Genomic DNA, 17,494 nt, shown 5'->3' on the forward strand with positions numbered 1-17,494 from the left:
TTTTTCAGATTTCACATGTGTGTTGACATAAAATACTTGCCTTTCTCTTTCAGACTTTACTCACTAAGCATAATGCTCTCTAAGTTCACTAATGTTATTGCAAATGGAAAAATTTCATTCTTTTTATGGCTGAGTAATATTTCAAAGCATATGTGTATACCATTTTTCTTTATCCATTTATCTGTTGATGTTCACTTAGGCTGTCTCCATATCTTGGCTACTGTAAATGATGCTGCTATGACCATTAGGATGCATGTATCTTTTCAAAACAATGCATTTGTGATCTTTAGATATATAACCAACCTTGGAATTGCTGGATCATATGGTAGTCCTATTTTTATATTTTTAAAAACTTGCATACTGTTTTCATTAGTGGTTGTACCAGTTTACAACCCCACCAACAGTGTATTAGGGTTTCCCTTTTTCACATCCTGTCCAATGTTTGTGCTCTTTTTGATGATAGCCATTCTGGTAGGTGTAAAGTGGTATCTCATTATGATTTTTATTTACATTTCTCTTATAATTGCCAGTGTTGAGCATTTTTCTTGTCCCAGTTAGTCTCCTATATATCTTCTTTGGAGAAATATCTATTCAGGTCTTCTGCCCATTTTTAAATGTTTGCTTGGATTTTCTTGATATTGAGTTGTATGAGCTGTTGATACATTTTGCACTTTAATGCCTACTTGAACAAGTAATTTGTACATATTTTCATTTATTTGAGAGGTTGTCCTTTCATTTTGTTGATGATTTCCTTTTCTGTGTGATAGCTTTTAAGCATAGTTAGGTCCTATTTGTTTATTTATCCTGTGTTTCCTTTCCTTAGAAGATAGATCCAAAAAATTACTTCTATGATTTATGTCAGAGTGTTCTGACTATGTTTTCTTTTAGGAATTTAATGGTTGCATTCTTACATTTATATCTTTATTCCATTTTGAGTTTACTTTAGTATATTGTCTCAGAAAAAAATAATGGAAGGTAACATAGCGATTTCATTTTTGTTGTTCTTAGTTGATCTAACAGAATAGTCTATTTGAAAATATAGCAATAATGTATTTTGTGAATATATCTTGTGGATAAGTGGGATAAATGACAACAGTGGTATTAGTCAGGGGAGAAACACCTTAGATACACTTTTATAAGGTGCTTACACTTCATATGAAACAGTATTGGATTTTTTAAAAAATAGACTTGGATTAGCTATAAACATATATTGAAAACTCTAGGTAAATAATCAGAAAAGGGAACCCCCTCGCACTGTTGGTGGGGATGTAAATTGATACACCACTTTGGAGAACAGTATGGAGATGCCTTAAAAAGCTAGGAATAAAACTACCATGTGTGCATGTGCTAAGTCGCTTCGGTCATGTCCAACTCTTTGAAACACTATGGACTGTAGCCTTCCAGACTCCTCTGTTCGTGGGAATTCTTCAGGCAAGAATACTTGAGTGGGTTGCCATGACCTCTTCCAGGGAATTTTCCCCTACCCAGGGATTGAACCTACATCTTTTAAGTCTTCTCCATTGGCAGAGAGGTTCTTTACCACTAGTGCCATCTGAAACCCCTAAAACTACCATATGACCCAGCAATCACAGTACTGGGCATATACCCCGAGAAAACTGTAATCGAAAAAGACACATGTATCCCACTGTTCACAGCAGCACTGTTTACAATACCTGGACATGGAAGCAACCTAGATGTCCATCGACAGAAGAACGGGTAAAGATGTGGTACACATATACAGTAGGTTATTACTCAGCCATAAAAAAAAAGAATGGATTTGAGTCACTTCTATGAGGTGGATGAATCTAGAGTCTGATATACAGAGGAAGTAAGTCAGAAGGAGAAAAACAATTATATATTAACACCTATATATGGAATCTAGAAAAATGGTATTGATGAACCTATTTGCAGGGATGGAATGGAGATGCAGATATCGAGAACAGACTTCTGGACACAGTGGGGGAAGGAGAGAGTGGGAAGAATGGAGAAAGTAGCAAAGATGTACATACACTGCCATGTGTGAAATAGATGGCCGGTGAGAAGTTGCTGTACAGCACAGGGAGCCCAGCCTGGTGCTTTTTGATGATCTAGAGAGTGGGATGGGGGAGGGGAGAAGGTTCAAGGGGGAGCCTATAGTTATAGCTGATTTTCATTTTTGTACAACATAAACCATCACAACATGGTAAAGCTGTTTTCTTCCAATTAAAAAACAAAAAATTTAAAAATGGGAAAAAAATCTGAACAAACACCTCATGAAAGAAGATATACAGATAACAATAAAGCATCTGAAAAATGCTTAACATCATATATCATTCAGAACTTGGAAACAAAATTAACAAATAGACACCACTACCCAAGTATAAAATGGCTAAAATCCAAATAATGGAGAAAGCAAAGTATTATCAAGGCTACAAAGCATATCTGAAAAGTTTCCCCCATTTTGTAGCTCAGGAAAGCACAATTCAAGACACAATTCTGAAATCTCCCTGGCTACAGTACTAACAAACCTCCAGTAAACATCTTTTTATTTCAATCAGGTCTTGGTTTTCTAAAATTTTGGTTAGCAATGTGCATACTTTATTTCATTATTTCTTACAAATACAAACTCCAAAACAGAACAGAAGCAGTTGTTTCTGGAGGCAACTAGGAGGTTTGAGCCATAGATTCTCAAGCCTTCCCCACTAAAATCTTGAGATTGGCTCTTCCCTCAGTTCCCTGAGCAAATCTCACCTCTGCAGTGCTGGAGAGGGGAGAATCCCTATCTTTTATTTTCTCTCTTGAGAATCAATGATGCTTTAATCCTTGGAGTCAAGGGACATCTATTTAATATGAAGCCTATTATTTTTTGAATAGCCAGTCAGATGTACATTCAGAGTAACATGTTGGGAGATGATTGAAGAAATCTTCATTTATTAAGATGCAAGGAAGTCATTCAGCTTACACATGATTTAACCTGAAATTTATGATAACTAGAACAGCCTGTCTTATGGCCTTAAGTTATCATATATTGTGCAGGCATGCTCAGTTGCTCAGTCATGTCCAACTCTTTGCAATCCCGTGGAGATAGCCTGTCAGGCTCCTCTTCCCATGGGATTTCCAGGCAAGAATGCTGGAGTGGGTTGCCATTTCCTCCTCCAGGTATCATACGTATACATCTACTTTAAGCATTAAAAGATAAATTATCCAGAAGTAAGAATGTCCATTTAGAAAATAGGGATAAGTTACCTCCTTTGCTATGGTACTCATAATAGTAGTCCATTGAAGATAAGGTTTCCTTCTCAGATGTAAAGGTCACACTACCTCATTGTGTACATGCTAATCTGTCTCTTTTGAAACTTTGTCATGCTTGATCTATGACCTTTGCTCTGAGGAGACATAAAACTGATGAAAACCATGCTTCTCTGGAGAAGTTTCTCAAGGCTATTAAGAGACTGTCTCCTGGACTACAGTTCTCAGTTTGGCTCAGATAAAACTCTCTTCTATTCCTTATTATAGACTGCTTATTCATTATTTGTGTTGCCAGCATTTTAGTTTGGTTTTGCTAAAGTTTTCCTTCTGTAATAATAAGTAAGTGCGCTAAATGTACATCAGAGGATCTCAGTTTCAATCTTAGTTTTAATTATCATCTGTGTGACCCTGTGAAGTTCTCCTGCTTTCTCAAAAGCTCCCTTTCCCCATTTGAAAAATACAAAATGATAATCTCTGTTTTCCAGTGTATTTTTTTTTTTTTTTTTTGGTTGGGGAGGGAGAAGAACTATTTCATGGTAAAAGACATATAAATTTAATTATCTAATTACTTAATTTGTGTTTGGTCATTCAAGATGCTTGAATTATGTTAGTGTTCAACCAAGAATTATAAGAACAGAGACCTGATTGAAATAAAGAGGTTTTAATTGAACTTTACTACAACTGCAGTCCAGGAGACAAAGCTCCAAGAAGCACTTGAATTGTATTCTGCTTGACTACAAAACAAGGGAAACATAAAGATAAAAACACAAGGTTACATAAATTGTTTGTCAAGAATTACCATCAAAGTAAAAAAAAAAAGAAAAAAAAAAGAGTTACACTTGCTGGGAATTCCCTCTCAGTCCAATAAATAGGTCTCCATGCTTCCACTACAGGGGCATGGGTTCCATCCCTGATTGAGGATCTAAGATTCTGCATGCCATGTGGCACAGCCAAAACAATACAGAAGAATTAATATTGGAATTGACAAGGAGGTGCTTTTGTTAAGAAAATATGTGATTGAAATTTGAAATGATCTCTTTCTTCTGAGGTTAGGAGGGGTGGACATTGGTGTCTTTGAAACTTCAAGATTTCAGCTAGCTGCTGCTAGCATATATTGTTTAAAAAATGACCAGTGGTATCCTTGAATTTGATACAGTTCAGAACATTCCAATTCTGAGTGATACAGAAACATGTCCATATTCAACAATGACTACTCATTTCCATTTTGTGTGCCTGAACCATAATTACTCCATCTTGATATTTGAATGATCTTAAACATCTCAATCAAAAAAAGAGATGGGAATACCAGACCACCTGACCTGCCTCCTGAAAAATCTGTGTGCAGGTCAAGAAGCAATAGTTAGAACTGAACATGGAAAAGCAGACTGGTTTCAAATCAGGAAAGGAGTATGTCAAGGCTGTATATTGTCACCCTGCTTATTTAACTTATATGCAGAGTACATCATGTGAAATGCCTAGCTCAATGAAGCACAAGCTGGAATCAAGATTTCTGGGAGAAATATCAATAACCTCAGATACACAGATGATACCACCCTAATGGAAGAAAGTTAAGAACTAAAGAACCTCTTGATGAAAGTGGAAAGGGAGAGTGAAAAAATTCACTTAAAACTCAAAATTCAGAAAACTAAGATCATGGCATCCGGTCCCATCACCTCATGTCAAATAGATGAGGAAACAATGGAAACAGTGAGAGACTTTATTTTGGGGGCTCCAAAATCACTGCAGATGGTGACTGTGGCCATGAAATTAATAAATGCTTGCTCCTTGGAAGGAAAGCTGTGATCAACCTAGACAACATATTAAAAAGCAGAGACATTACTTTGCCAACAAAGTTCCATCTAGGCAAAGCTATGGCTTTTCCAGTAGTCATGTGTGGATGTGAGAGTTGGGCTATATAGAAAGCTGAGAACCAAAGAATTGATACTTTTGAACTGTGGTGTTGGAGAAGACTCTTGAGTCTTTTGGACAGCAAGGAGATCCAACCAGTCCATCCTAAAAAAAAAAATCAGTCCTGAATATTCATTGGAAGGACTGATATTGAAGCTGAAACTCTAATACTTTGGCCACCTGATGGGAAGAAGTGATTCCTTTCAAAAGATCCTGATGCTGGGGAAGATTGAAGGTGGGAGGAGAAGGGGATGACAGAGGATGAGATGGTTGGATGGCATCACCGACATGATGGACATGAGTTTGAATAGGCTCTGGGAGTTGTTGATGGACAGAGAAGCCTGGGGTGCTGCAGTCCATGGGGTTGCAAAGAGTTGGACATAACTGAACGACTGAACTGACTGAACTGAAACATCATCATTAGCTATTTTATGTAGATGTAGCTGTAACTGTAGCCTGGTACATTAAAATATTTTAAAACCTTTCATGTTCAAGGATAACATATCCTAGTGTTAAATATATCACAAGAAAAACTCTTTATATATAAGTGGCAGATAAACTCATGCACCTATGGTCTCCTAATCTATGATGAAGAAGGCAAAAATATACGAATGAAGAAAAGACAGTATCTTCATAAGTGGTTCTGGGACAACTAAACAGTTACGTGTAAAAGAATGAAATTAGAATACTTCCTAACCCCATACACAAAAATAAACTCAAAATGGATTAAAGACCTAAATGTAAGGCCAGAACTTACATTAAAACTTTCCTATAACACTTTTAAAGGAAAATATAGGAAGAACACTTTTTGACATAAATTGCAGTAAATTTTTTTTGATTCATATTCTAGAACACTGAATTTTTTTTATTCACATTCTAGAGTACTGAAAATAAAAATAAAACAAAACAAAAAACAAATGGGACCTAATTAAACTTGAACCCTTTGCACAGAAAAGGAGACCATAAAGAAGACGAAAAGACAACTCTCAGAATGAGAGAAAATATTTGCAAATGAAACAACTGACAGAGAATTAATCTCCTATATATACAAGCAGCTCATGCAGCTGAGTATCAAAAAAAAAGCAAACAAGCCAATCAAAAAATAGGTAGAAGACCGAAACATACATTTCTCCAAAGAAGACATACAGATGGCAAACACATGAAAAGATGCTCAGATTGCACATTATAAAAGAAATACAAATCAAAACTACAATGAGGTATTACCTCACACCAGTAGAATGGCCATCTTGAAAAAATCTACACACAACAGAATGTAAATTGATACAATCAGTATGCAGAACAGAATGGAAGTTCCTTAAAACAGCTAAAAATAGAAATACCATCAGTTCAGTTCACTCCCTCAGTCATGTCCGACTTTTACGACCCCATGGACTGCAGCATGCCAGAGTTCCCTGTCCATCACCAACTCCTGGAACTACCATGTGACCTTGCAATCCTACTCCTAGGCATGTATTGGAGAGAAACGTGGCCTGAAAGGATTCACGCACCCCAATGTTCATTGCAACACTGTTTACAATAGCCAAGGCATGGAAGCCACCTAAATGTCCTTCGACAGAGGAATAGATAAAAAAGATGTGGCACATATATACAATAGAATTGTTGTTATTTAGTTGCTCAGTTGTGTCTGACTCTTTGCAACCCCATGGACTCCTCTTTCCATGGGGATTTTCAGGCAAGAATACTAGAGTGGGTTGCCATTTCCTACTCCAGGGGATCTTCCTGACTCAGAGATCAAAGCTGAGTCTCCTACATTTTTTAAAATTTATTTTTTTATTGAAGCATAATTGCTTTACAGAATTCTGTTGTTTTCTTTCAAATTTAGACATGAATCAGCCATCGGTATACATATATCCCCTCCCTTTTGAACAACCCTCCCATCTCCTGCTCCATCCCACACCTCCAGTTTGATACAGAGCCCTTGTTTGAGTTTCCTGAGCCATACAGTAAATTCCTGTTGGCTATCTATTTTACATGTGGTAATGGAAGTTTCCATGTTACTCTTTCCATACATCTTACCCTCTCTGCCACTTCCCCAAGTCCATAAGTCTGTTCTCTATATCTGTTTCTCCATTGCTGCCCTGTAAAGAAATTTTTCAGTACCATTTTTCTAGATTCTTATATAAGGGTTAGAATACGATATTTATGATTCTCTTTCTGAGTCACTTCACTCTGTATAATAGGTTCTAGGTTCATCCACCTCATCAGAACTGACTCAAATGTGTTTCTTTTTATTGCTGAGCAATATTCCATTGTGTATATATATCACAAATTTTTTATCCATTCAACTGTCGATGGACATTGAGGTTGTTTCCATGTTCTAGCTATTGGAAATAGTGCTTCAATGAACAATGGGATAAATATGTCTTTTTCATTTTTGGATTCCTCAGAGTATGTGCCTAGGAGTGGGATTGCTGGGTCATATGGTGGTTTTATTCCTAGTTTTTTTAAGGAATCTCCATACTGTCTTCCACATTGGCTGTATCAGTTGATATTCCCACCAACAGTGCAAGAGCATTCCCTTTTCTCCACACCCTCTCCAGCATTTATCGTTTGTAGACATTTTGATGATGGCCCCTCTCAGCGGTGTGAGGTGAAATCTCATTGTAGTTTTGATTTTCATTTCTCTAATAATGAACAATGTTGAGCATCTTTTAATGTGTTTGTTAGCCATCTGTATGTCCTCTTTGGAGAAATGTCTATTTAGGCCTTTCCCCCACTTTTAGATTGAGTTGTTTCTTTCTCTGGCATTGAGTTGTATGAGTTGTTTATGTATTTTGGAAATTAATCCTTTGTCAGTTGTTTCATTTGCTATTATTTTCTCCCATTCTGAGGATTGTCTTTTAACCTTGCTTATAGTTTCCTTTGTTGTGCAAAAGCTTTTAAGTTTAATCAGGTCCCACTTGTTTACTTTTGCTTTTATTTCCATTATTCTAGGAGGTGGGTCATAGAGGATCTTGCTTTGATTTATGTCATCGAGTGTTCTGTCTATGTTTTCCTCTAAGAGTTTTATAGTTTCTGGTCTTACATTTAGGTCTTTAATCCATTTTGAGTTTATCTTTGTGTGTGGTTTTAGGAAGTATTCTAGTTTCATTCCTTTACATGTAACTGTCTAGTTTTCCCAGCACCATTTATTGAAGAGGCTTTCTTTGCCTGATTGCATATTCTTGCCTCCTTTGTCAAAAATAAGGTACCCATAGGTGGATGGGTTTATTTCTGGGCTTTCTATCTTATTCCATTGGTCTATATTTCTGTTTTTGTACCAGTACCATACTGCCTTGATGACTGTAGCTTTGTAGTATTATCTGAAGTCAGGAACGTTGATTCTTCCAACTCCATTCTTCTTTCTCAGGACTGCTTTGACTATTCGGGGTCTTTTGTGTTTCCATATGAATTGTAAAATTTTTTGTTCTGGCTCTGTGAAAAATGCCATTGGGAGTTTGATAGGGATCACATTGAATCTATAGATTACATCTGGTAGTATAGCCATTTTCACAATACTGATTCTTCCTACCCAGGAACATGGACTATCACTCCATCTATTTGTGTCATCTTTGATTTCTCTCATTAGTGTCTTATAATTTTCTGGGTACAGTTCTTCTGTCTCCTTAGGTAAGTTTATTCCTAGATATTTAATTCCTTTTTTTGCATTGGTGAATGGGATTGTTTCCTTAATTTCTCTTTCTGATTTTTCATTGTTAGTATCTATAAATGCAAATGATTTCTGTGTATGGATTTTGTATCCTGCAACTTTGCTAAATTCACTGATTAGCTCTAGTAATTTTCTGATATTATCTTTAGAGTTTTCTATGTACAGTATCATGTCATCTACATACAGTGAGAGCTATACTTCTTTTCTGATCTGGATTCCTTTTATTTCTTTTTCTTCTCTGATTGCTGTAGCTAAGACTTCCAGAACTATGTTGATTAATAGTGGTGAAAGTGGACACCCCTGTCTTGTTCCTGATCTTAGGGGGAATGCTTTTAATTTTTCACCATTGAGAATAATGTTTGCTGTAGGCTTATCATATATGGCCTTTACTATGTTGAGGTACCTTCCTTCTATGCCCATTTTTTGAAGAGTTTTAATCATAAATGGGTGCTGAATTTTGTCAAAAGCTTTTTATGCATCTATCGAGGTGATCATAATGTTTTGATCTTTCAATTTGTTAATATGGTGTATCACATTGATTGATTTGCATATATTAAAAAATCCTTGCATTCCTGGAATAAACCCAACTTGATCATGTTGTATGAGCTTTTTGATGTGTTGCTGAATTCTGCTTGCCCAAATTTTGTTGAGGATTTTTGCGTCTATATTCATCAGTGATATTGGCCTCTAGTTTTCTTTTTTGTTGTTGTTGTCTTTGTCTGGCTTTGGTATCAAGGAGATGGTGGCTTCATAGAATGATGTTGGAAGTGTTCTGTCCTCTGCAGTTTTTTGAAAGAGTTTTAGAAGGATAGGCATTAGCTCTTCTCTAAATGTCTGACGTGAAGCCATCTGGTCCTGGGCTTTTGTTTTGGGGGCGATTTTTGATCACAGCTTCAATTTCAGTGCTTATAATTGGGTTGTTCATGATTTCTATTTCTTCCTGGTTCAGTCTTGGAAGATCAAATTTTTCTAAGAATCTTTCCATTTTTTCCAGGTTATCCATTTTATTGCCATATAGTTGTTCATAACATTCTTTTATAATCCTTTGTATTTCTGCATTGTCTGTTGTAACCTCTCCTTTTTCATTTCTAATTTTGTTGATTTGGTTCTTCTCTCTCTCTCTCTCTCTTTTTTTCTTGATGAGCCTTCTCAAAGAACCAGATTTTAGTTTTATTCATCTTTACTATTGTTTCTTTCATTTCTTTTTCACTTATTCCTGCTTGGATCTTTATGATTTCTTTCCTTCTACTAATTTTGGAATACTTTTGTTCTACTTTTTCCAGTTGTTTTAGGTGTAAAGTTAGGTTGTCTATTCAGTGTTTTTCTTGTTTCTTGAAGTAGGATTGTATTGCTATAAACTTCCCTCTTAGAACTGCTGTTACTGCATCCCATAGGTTTTGAGTTGTCATGTTTTCATTGTCATTTGTTTCTAGAAATTTTTTGTTTTCCCTTTTGATTTCTTCAGTAACCTGTTGGTTATTTAGAAACGTGTTGTTTAATCTCCATGTGTTTGTGTTTCTTACAGTTTTTTTCTTGTAATTGATATCTAGTCGCATAGCGTTGTGCTCAGAGAAGATGCTTGACACGATTTCAATTTTCTTAAATTTACTGAGGTTAGATTTCTTACCCAAGATGTGGTCTATCCTGGAGAATGTTCCATGTGCACTTGAGAAGGTGTATTCTTTTCCATTTGAGTGGAATATCCTGAAGATATCAATAAGATCCATCTCATCTTATATATCACTTAAGACTTGTGTTTCCTTATTAATTTTCTGTTTTGATGATCTGTCCATTGGTGTGAATGGGGCGTTAAAGTCTCCTACTATTATTGTGTTACTGTCAATTTCTCCTTTTATGTCTGTTAGTGTTTGTCTTATGTATTGAGGTGCTCCTAAGTTGGGTGCATAGATATTTACAATTGTTACACTTTTCTCTTGGATTGATCCCTTGATCATTATGCACTGTCCTTTTTTATCTCTTGTAATCTTTTTTATTTGAAGGTCTATTTCATCTGATATAAGGATTGCTACTCCAGCTTTCTTTTGTTTCCCATTTGAATGGAATATATTTTTGCATTTTCTCACTTTCAGTCCATATGTGTCTTGAGGTCTGAAGTGGGTTTCTTGTAGACAGTATATGAGAGAGTCAATTCCTAGGCAGATTGGTAAGAAGTCCAGGGGTCCCCAAGGAGAGAGGGGTCTGGAATTCTCAAGGAGGAAGAAAGGACAAACTTTTTTTGTCCCTCTACATTCCTTAGGATTATATAACAGTAATTATCCTGCTTGAGGACAGTCTCTGGGAAAAACCTTCTCCCTAATCCTGTTATCTTAAGGTGTAAATTATGGGAGAAGGTCTAGTGCGGACTTTACAACCTCCAGACATTCTTTTGATTCACTGTAATTGTTCTGCCCATAGTCCGAGTCCCCGGTCAGGAAAGAAGACTCCTCGAAATAACGCAACTCGCAATAGGGGAATTTATTACTGACTCGAGCCAGGGCCTCCCGCCCTCACCAGGTGTGTGACGACGAAAGGCCCCGAGCCCCAGTTCTCTCGGGTATTTATTAGGTCAAAATAAGCAGCAGGTAGTTGGCACAATCGGATTGGTTACACAGTGGGTAGTTGGCGCAAGTGGATTGGTTACGCAGTTGCAAGGTAATTTTTGTTGGCCCAACGTGGGGCTTTCAGCTTTCCCCCGATAGGTTCCCTTTTTTCTGGCTAGGCATATGTTGATTGGCTGACTCCAGGAGGCCTGATAATTATGTTACTCCGGGAAACCAGGCCTACTCCTAATCTAGGCTGCCTGCCATCACGTTAGCTGTGACAGCCTCACATTTCCCCCCGTCTTTATACTTTTGTAGAGGAATCTTTCTCATCACCCTGTGAAATTGACTGATATTGTTGTCTCAATACCATAATTTGGATGGTATTTAGGCGCTCCCTAATAAATGAGACCAGACGGTTTAAAATGTATGGACCAAAGGTCAGTAACAATATTAATATTATGAGTGGATCCAGGAGGGTGGAAATCAAAGTGGTCAACCAAGGGGAGCGATGAAATCAAGATTTAAACTAGCCTTGTTGGGTTTTTCATTCTCTCTTTCGCTGGGCTAGTCCCTCTCTTACTTTCTGGAGAGATTTTTGTACCACCCCTCTATGGTCGATATAGAAACAGCATTTTTCTCCCAGTGCTGTACATAATCCTCCTTGTTGCAGAAACAACAAATCTAAACCTCTCTTATTTTGTAACACTACTTCAGCCAAGGAGCTCAAGGATTCTTGGAGGTGCGAAATGGACTGTTCCCGTGGTTTTGTAACCCCAAGTGACGCAATAAAAAGAGTCAACTCCCCCCCACTTTTTAATTTGGTTCCGATCTCTTCCTCCCCCCGGGCAGACATAAACAGGCACCTGTTCATAGTACTGTGGGCCTTTTCGCTCACAGTTACAGGTGAACAGACCGAAAGAGCCATGGGCAAAGAACTTGGTCAGTTGGTGGGGACCAAACCCATTACTGTCAGCCACCAGCACGCACAAATCAAAGGTCAGTACTGGCCACCATGTCCCTTTGGGGGCCACATTGGAGCTCGAATCAAGCACTTATCCAGTCTCAGGATTGTTGTGGCTGGTTGTTCCTGGGTCAATGAAAACTGTTATCAGCAGGATGGTTAAGAGGGCTCCCGTCGTACGAGTTTCAGTTTCAAAGGATTTGACAGGTGAGGTCTTGTCTCCCATTTTGCTTGCGCCTTCTCCTGTTCTTCCAGGATGGCTTGCCGCACGTGATTGCAGTGAACCCAGGGCCCGATCCCGTCGACCTTAACAGCAGTAGGAGTGGTAAGGAGAACAAAATAAGGGCCTTTCTGTCTAGGTTCTAATGCTTTAGTTTGGTGTCGTTTTACCCAAACCCAATCACCCGGGCCAATATTATGTGAGGGGATAGTCCCCCTGTTTGGACCCTCGTGTATCTCTCAAATTAATTTCCAGACATGGCTATGCACCTTACTTAATGCCATCAGTGTTTGCTGAAATTGCCCCAAGATAGGGGGTGGTAGGCATTTTCCCTCGAATATAGGACACACAGGAGGGGGTCTTCCATACAGAATCTCAAAAGGGGTAAGATTCAGCTTATAAGGGGTGTTACGCAGTTGAAAGAGCGCGAAGGGAAGGAGGGTCACCCAGTCTCCGCCAGTCTCTATTGCCAACTTTGTCAAAGTTATTTTTAGGGTCCAATTCATTCTCTCAACCTGTCCTGAGCTCTGGGGATTATATTCACAATGTAACTTCCATTTTGTCCCCAGAGCTTGGGCCAGCCCTTGAACAATCTGGCTCACAAAGGCAGGTCTGTTATCAGAGCCCATAGTCACTGGCAGCCCGTACCTAGGCACTATCTCCTCTAAGATCTTTTTAGCAACCACTGTTGCTGTCTCTCCCTTAGTGGGGAAGGCTTTTACCCACCCTGAGGAGGTATCTACCAGAACCAACAGATAGCGATACCTGTACTTGCCTGGCCTTACCTCAGTGAAATCTATCTCTCAGTGTTGCCCTGGCTCTTCCCCTCGGTACCTCGTTACAGTGTGCTGCCTTTTCCCTGTCCTCATCAGCTGGCATGCTTTGCAAGCCTGGATTATCTCTCGTACAGTTGCATTTTGTCGAGGGAACCTCAGGCAGGCCGTCTGGAGAAGTGTCAAGGTCTTTTTCTCCCCCAAGTGTGTAGTTGTGTGCAGGTGTTCACGTAGGTGATGGCCCAGGATGGCAGGCAATATCAGGTTGTTGCTTTGATCTCGGTACCATCCATCTTTGTCATCCTTCTGGAGGGTGGTATCCTCATTAATCCAAATGAGGTCAGGGAGGGAATAGTCGGGGACTAGCGGCAGAGTCCCCATACCAGGAGGTGGAAGTCCCATGGCTAATATGGGGGCAGCATAGTCCCGGCTGGCCGCTCCTCGAGCGGCTGCATCAGCAACCCGATTGCCCCGTGCCCTAGGGTCTTCTCCTTTCTGGTGACCGGGGACATGTACAATTGCTACTGCCCGGGGCAGTTGAACAGCTTTCAGAAGCCTGCGGATCTTGGGCAAATTCTTGACTTCTTTTCCCTCTGCTGTTCTAAATCTCCTTTCCTGGTATATCGGACCTTGAATATGGACAGTGCTAAAAACATATCGACTGTCCGTATAAATGGTGACTCTCTTCCCTTTTGCTTGTTCCAGAGCCTGTGTTAGGGCAATCAACTCTGCTTTTTGTGCAGACGTGTTTGGGGGAAGTGTCTCAGCCCATATTGTCTGTCCTGAATCATCAACTATAGCGGCTCCTGCCTTCTTTTGTCCATCTTTTACATAACTGCTCCCATCAGTGTGCCATACTAGCTCACTGTTGTTTAGCAGCACATCAGTTAAGTCTTTTCGAGCCGCCAGAGCCTCAGCCAGTATCTCACTGCAATCATGGAGAGGGTGATCCTTCTCTGGGTTAGGTAGAAGCGTGGCTGGATTCAGGAAGCAAGGGGTCTGATAACGCACCCGTGGGGCATCAAGCAGCAGGGCCTGGTAATGTGTCAAATGGGCATTGGAGATCCACTTACCCGGCGGCTGCTTTAAAACCCCTTCGATGGCGTGAGGGGTGTAAACCCAAAGTTGCTGTCCATATGTCAACTTGCCAGTGTTGCAGACGAGGAGGGCAGTGGCTGCAATGATGTGGAGGCAAGGGGGCCACCCAGAGGCCACCGGGTCCAATCGCTTTGAAAGGTATGCTATCAGCCGCTTCCATGGTCCCCATTGTTGCATCAAGACCCCCTTTCCTATTCCTTGCTTTTCATCTACAAACAGCTGGAATGGCTTATTTGGGTTAGGCAGGGCAAGGGCTGGGGCTTCTAGTAGGGCCCGTCTGAGTGTCTGGAAAGCCTGTTTCATTGGCTCAGTCCAAGTCCAGTTTGGGGTCTCTTTACTTCCCTCATACAAGGGTCGGGCCTTCTCAGAAAACCCCATGATCGACAGTCTACAATATCTAACAGTCCCCAAAAACTCTCTCACCTGGCGGGGGATCTTGGGCTCTGGTATCTGCAATATTGCTTCCTTCATGGTCTGAGTTATCCACCTTTGCCCTTGCCTGATCTTATATCCCAAATAGGTGATCTCTTGCCGGGATATTTGTGCCTTCTTTGTGCTAGCACAATATCCCAAGGTGTCTAGAGTCTGTAAGAGGTCACTGGTGGCATGGCTGCATGCCTCCTCTGTGGTTCCAGCCAACATAAGGTCATCCACATATTGCAGCAGAATGACCTCTGGGTGGCTGAGTCTGATATTCATAGAGGTCCTCACTCAAGGCCTCATTAAACAAGGTAGGGGAGTTTTTGAACCCTTGTGGGAGGCGGGTCCAAGTTAGTTGTACTACCGGTTGGACTTTCCCCTCAGTCCACTTAAAGGCAAATATCTCCTGGTTCTGGGCCGCCAGGGGTAGGCTGAAAAAAGCATCTTTCAAGTCCAACACAGTGTACCAAGTGTACTCAGGCAGCAGACTGTTCAGGAGGGTATATGTGTTGGGGACAGTAGGGTGTATGTCACTCACCCACTTGTTGACTTCTCGTAGGTCCTGGGCAGGTCTGTAATCTGTACTCTCTGGCTTCTTCACCGGTAGTAAGGGGGTGTTCCAAGGGGATTGGCACCACTTGAGAATTGCAGCATCCATGAGCCGTTGAATGTGGGGAGTGATCCCCCGCCGAGTCTCCTGGCTCATAGGGTATTGCCTCACCCTCACAGGAGCCGCCTCAGCTTTTAGTTCGATGACAACCAGATGTCTCTGTTTAGCCAGTCCCATTCCTGCTGTTTCTGCCCATGCCAACGGGTATTTGTGGACCCACGGTTGTATATCTGGTGCTATAACCTCTGAGGGCTTAGGCACAAAAAGTCTGTATTCATCTCTTAAAGCTAGAGACAAGACATGTATCGGCTGTCCAAGTCCATCCGTGACTGACATTCCCCCAGGGTCAAAATGGATCTGAGCATTAACTTTAGTCAACAAGTCCCGTCCAAGTAGAGGGGCTGGGCATTCTGGTATCACCAAAAACGAATGGGACACCTGATGGGTCCCCAGATTTACTTTCTGTTCCGTGGTCCAACAATATCTTTTTGTCCCCATGGCTCCCTGCACCAAGCTGGTTTTTTTAGGCATTGGTCCCAGTTTTTGATTTAAAACAGAGTGTTGGACGCCAGTGTCCACCATGAAGCCAATGGGTTTCCCCTCTATATGTAAGGTTACCCAGGACTCGGGGAGGGGTGCCAAGTCTTGACTCCCCTAGTCACTGTCTTTCCCCACATATAGAACTCGAGTCCCAGGGGAAATATTTGCTCTCCGAGTTGTTCCTCTCTTCAGGTCCCTCTTAGGGCACTCATTTTTCCAGTGCCCCCATTCTTTGCAGTAATGCACTGATCTTTCTTTAGGGCCTGCCTTTTTGGTCTCTCTCTCTTTTTTTTTTTTCCCGTCTGGGGGCCTCGAGGTTTCCTCAATTCTGTTCCCTGCAAAAAGAATCTTGGCTAGCTCTCCCTGGTTCTTCCAGTTTTCCTTCACCCTATGTTCCCTATCTTCTTTTCTGATCTCAGCTAGTTCCCTTTCCTCTCGATGAAGTCGTTCTTCCCTTTCTTCTGGGGTCTCCCTATTATTAAATACCTTTATAGCTGCTTTCAGTAAGTCTTGTATTGTCTGTTCTCTTAACCCCTCTATCTTTTGTAATTTCCTCTTAACATCTGGGTCTGCTTGATTTAAACGCTAGTAGAATTGCAGCGCGTGATTCCTCAGCCTGGGGGTCCATAGGTGTATATTGCCTAAAGGCTTCCATTAGCCTCTCTAGGAAGGCTGACAGGCTCTCAGTGGGCTCTTGCCTTACTAAATTTACCTTTGTCAAATTTGTTGGCTCTTAGCTGTGGCCCACAGGCCAGCCATTAGAGTCTGGCGGTACACTCGGAGACACTCCCTACCTTCCACTCGCTCAAAATTCCAGTTAGGCCGCAACAAAGGAAGCCCCTTGTCCACGAGATGAGGCTGGGCGGTGGGTTTCCCGTCGACCCCCGGGACCCGTTTCTGCGCCTCTGCCAGGATTCGCTCTCGTTCTTCCATGGTGAAGAGCACCTGCAACAGCTGTTGGCAATCATCCCAGGTGGGATTATGAGAGAACAAAATGGGAAAAGGGCCAGCATTGATAGGTTCGCTCTCTGTCTGGGTTAGCAGGTCCCACCCGGATGGGGACTGCCTGTACAGTAGGTGAAGGTATCTCTGGGTCCCCATGATCTTGCTCACCCCTATTTCCTCTATTCCTTCTCCAGGATCAGGATTCCCTTGTCCCCTCTGATTCATTGGGTGGGGCTCTTCCCCCCGGGGGAACCTGCAACGGAGGAGGGGCATATGGCGGGGGCCTAATTTCCATCTCCAAGTCAATCAGGTTCTGGTCCGAGGATTCCTGCAAGACCGGTTTGGGGCCCTTATTTTTTTTTGCTTCCTCTGGAGAGGTGGGAGTTTCCATAACCAGGGCCTGTACATTAGGAGAATCAGGGAGTTTGTGAACAAAAGGTTTTAACCATTCGGGCGGATCTTTTACTAGATTTTGCCAGACCATAACATATGGGACTTGGCTCGGGTGGCCCCAGGGATTAGGAGCCATAACTTTTTCTTTCACTGCCCAAATAATAGAAGGTTGAAAACTTTCCTCT

This window comes from Muntiacus reevesi, chromosome 2 (assembly GCF_963930625.1).
Source record: "Muntiacus reevesi chromosome 2, mMunRee1.1, whole genome shotgun sequence".
NCBI classification, from domain to species: domain Eukaryota; kingdom Metazoa; phylum Chordata; class Mammalia; order Artiodactyla; family Cervidae; genus Muntiacus; species Muntiacus reevesi.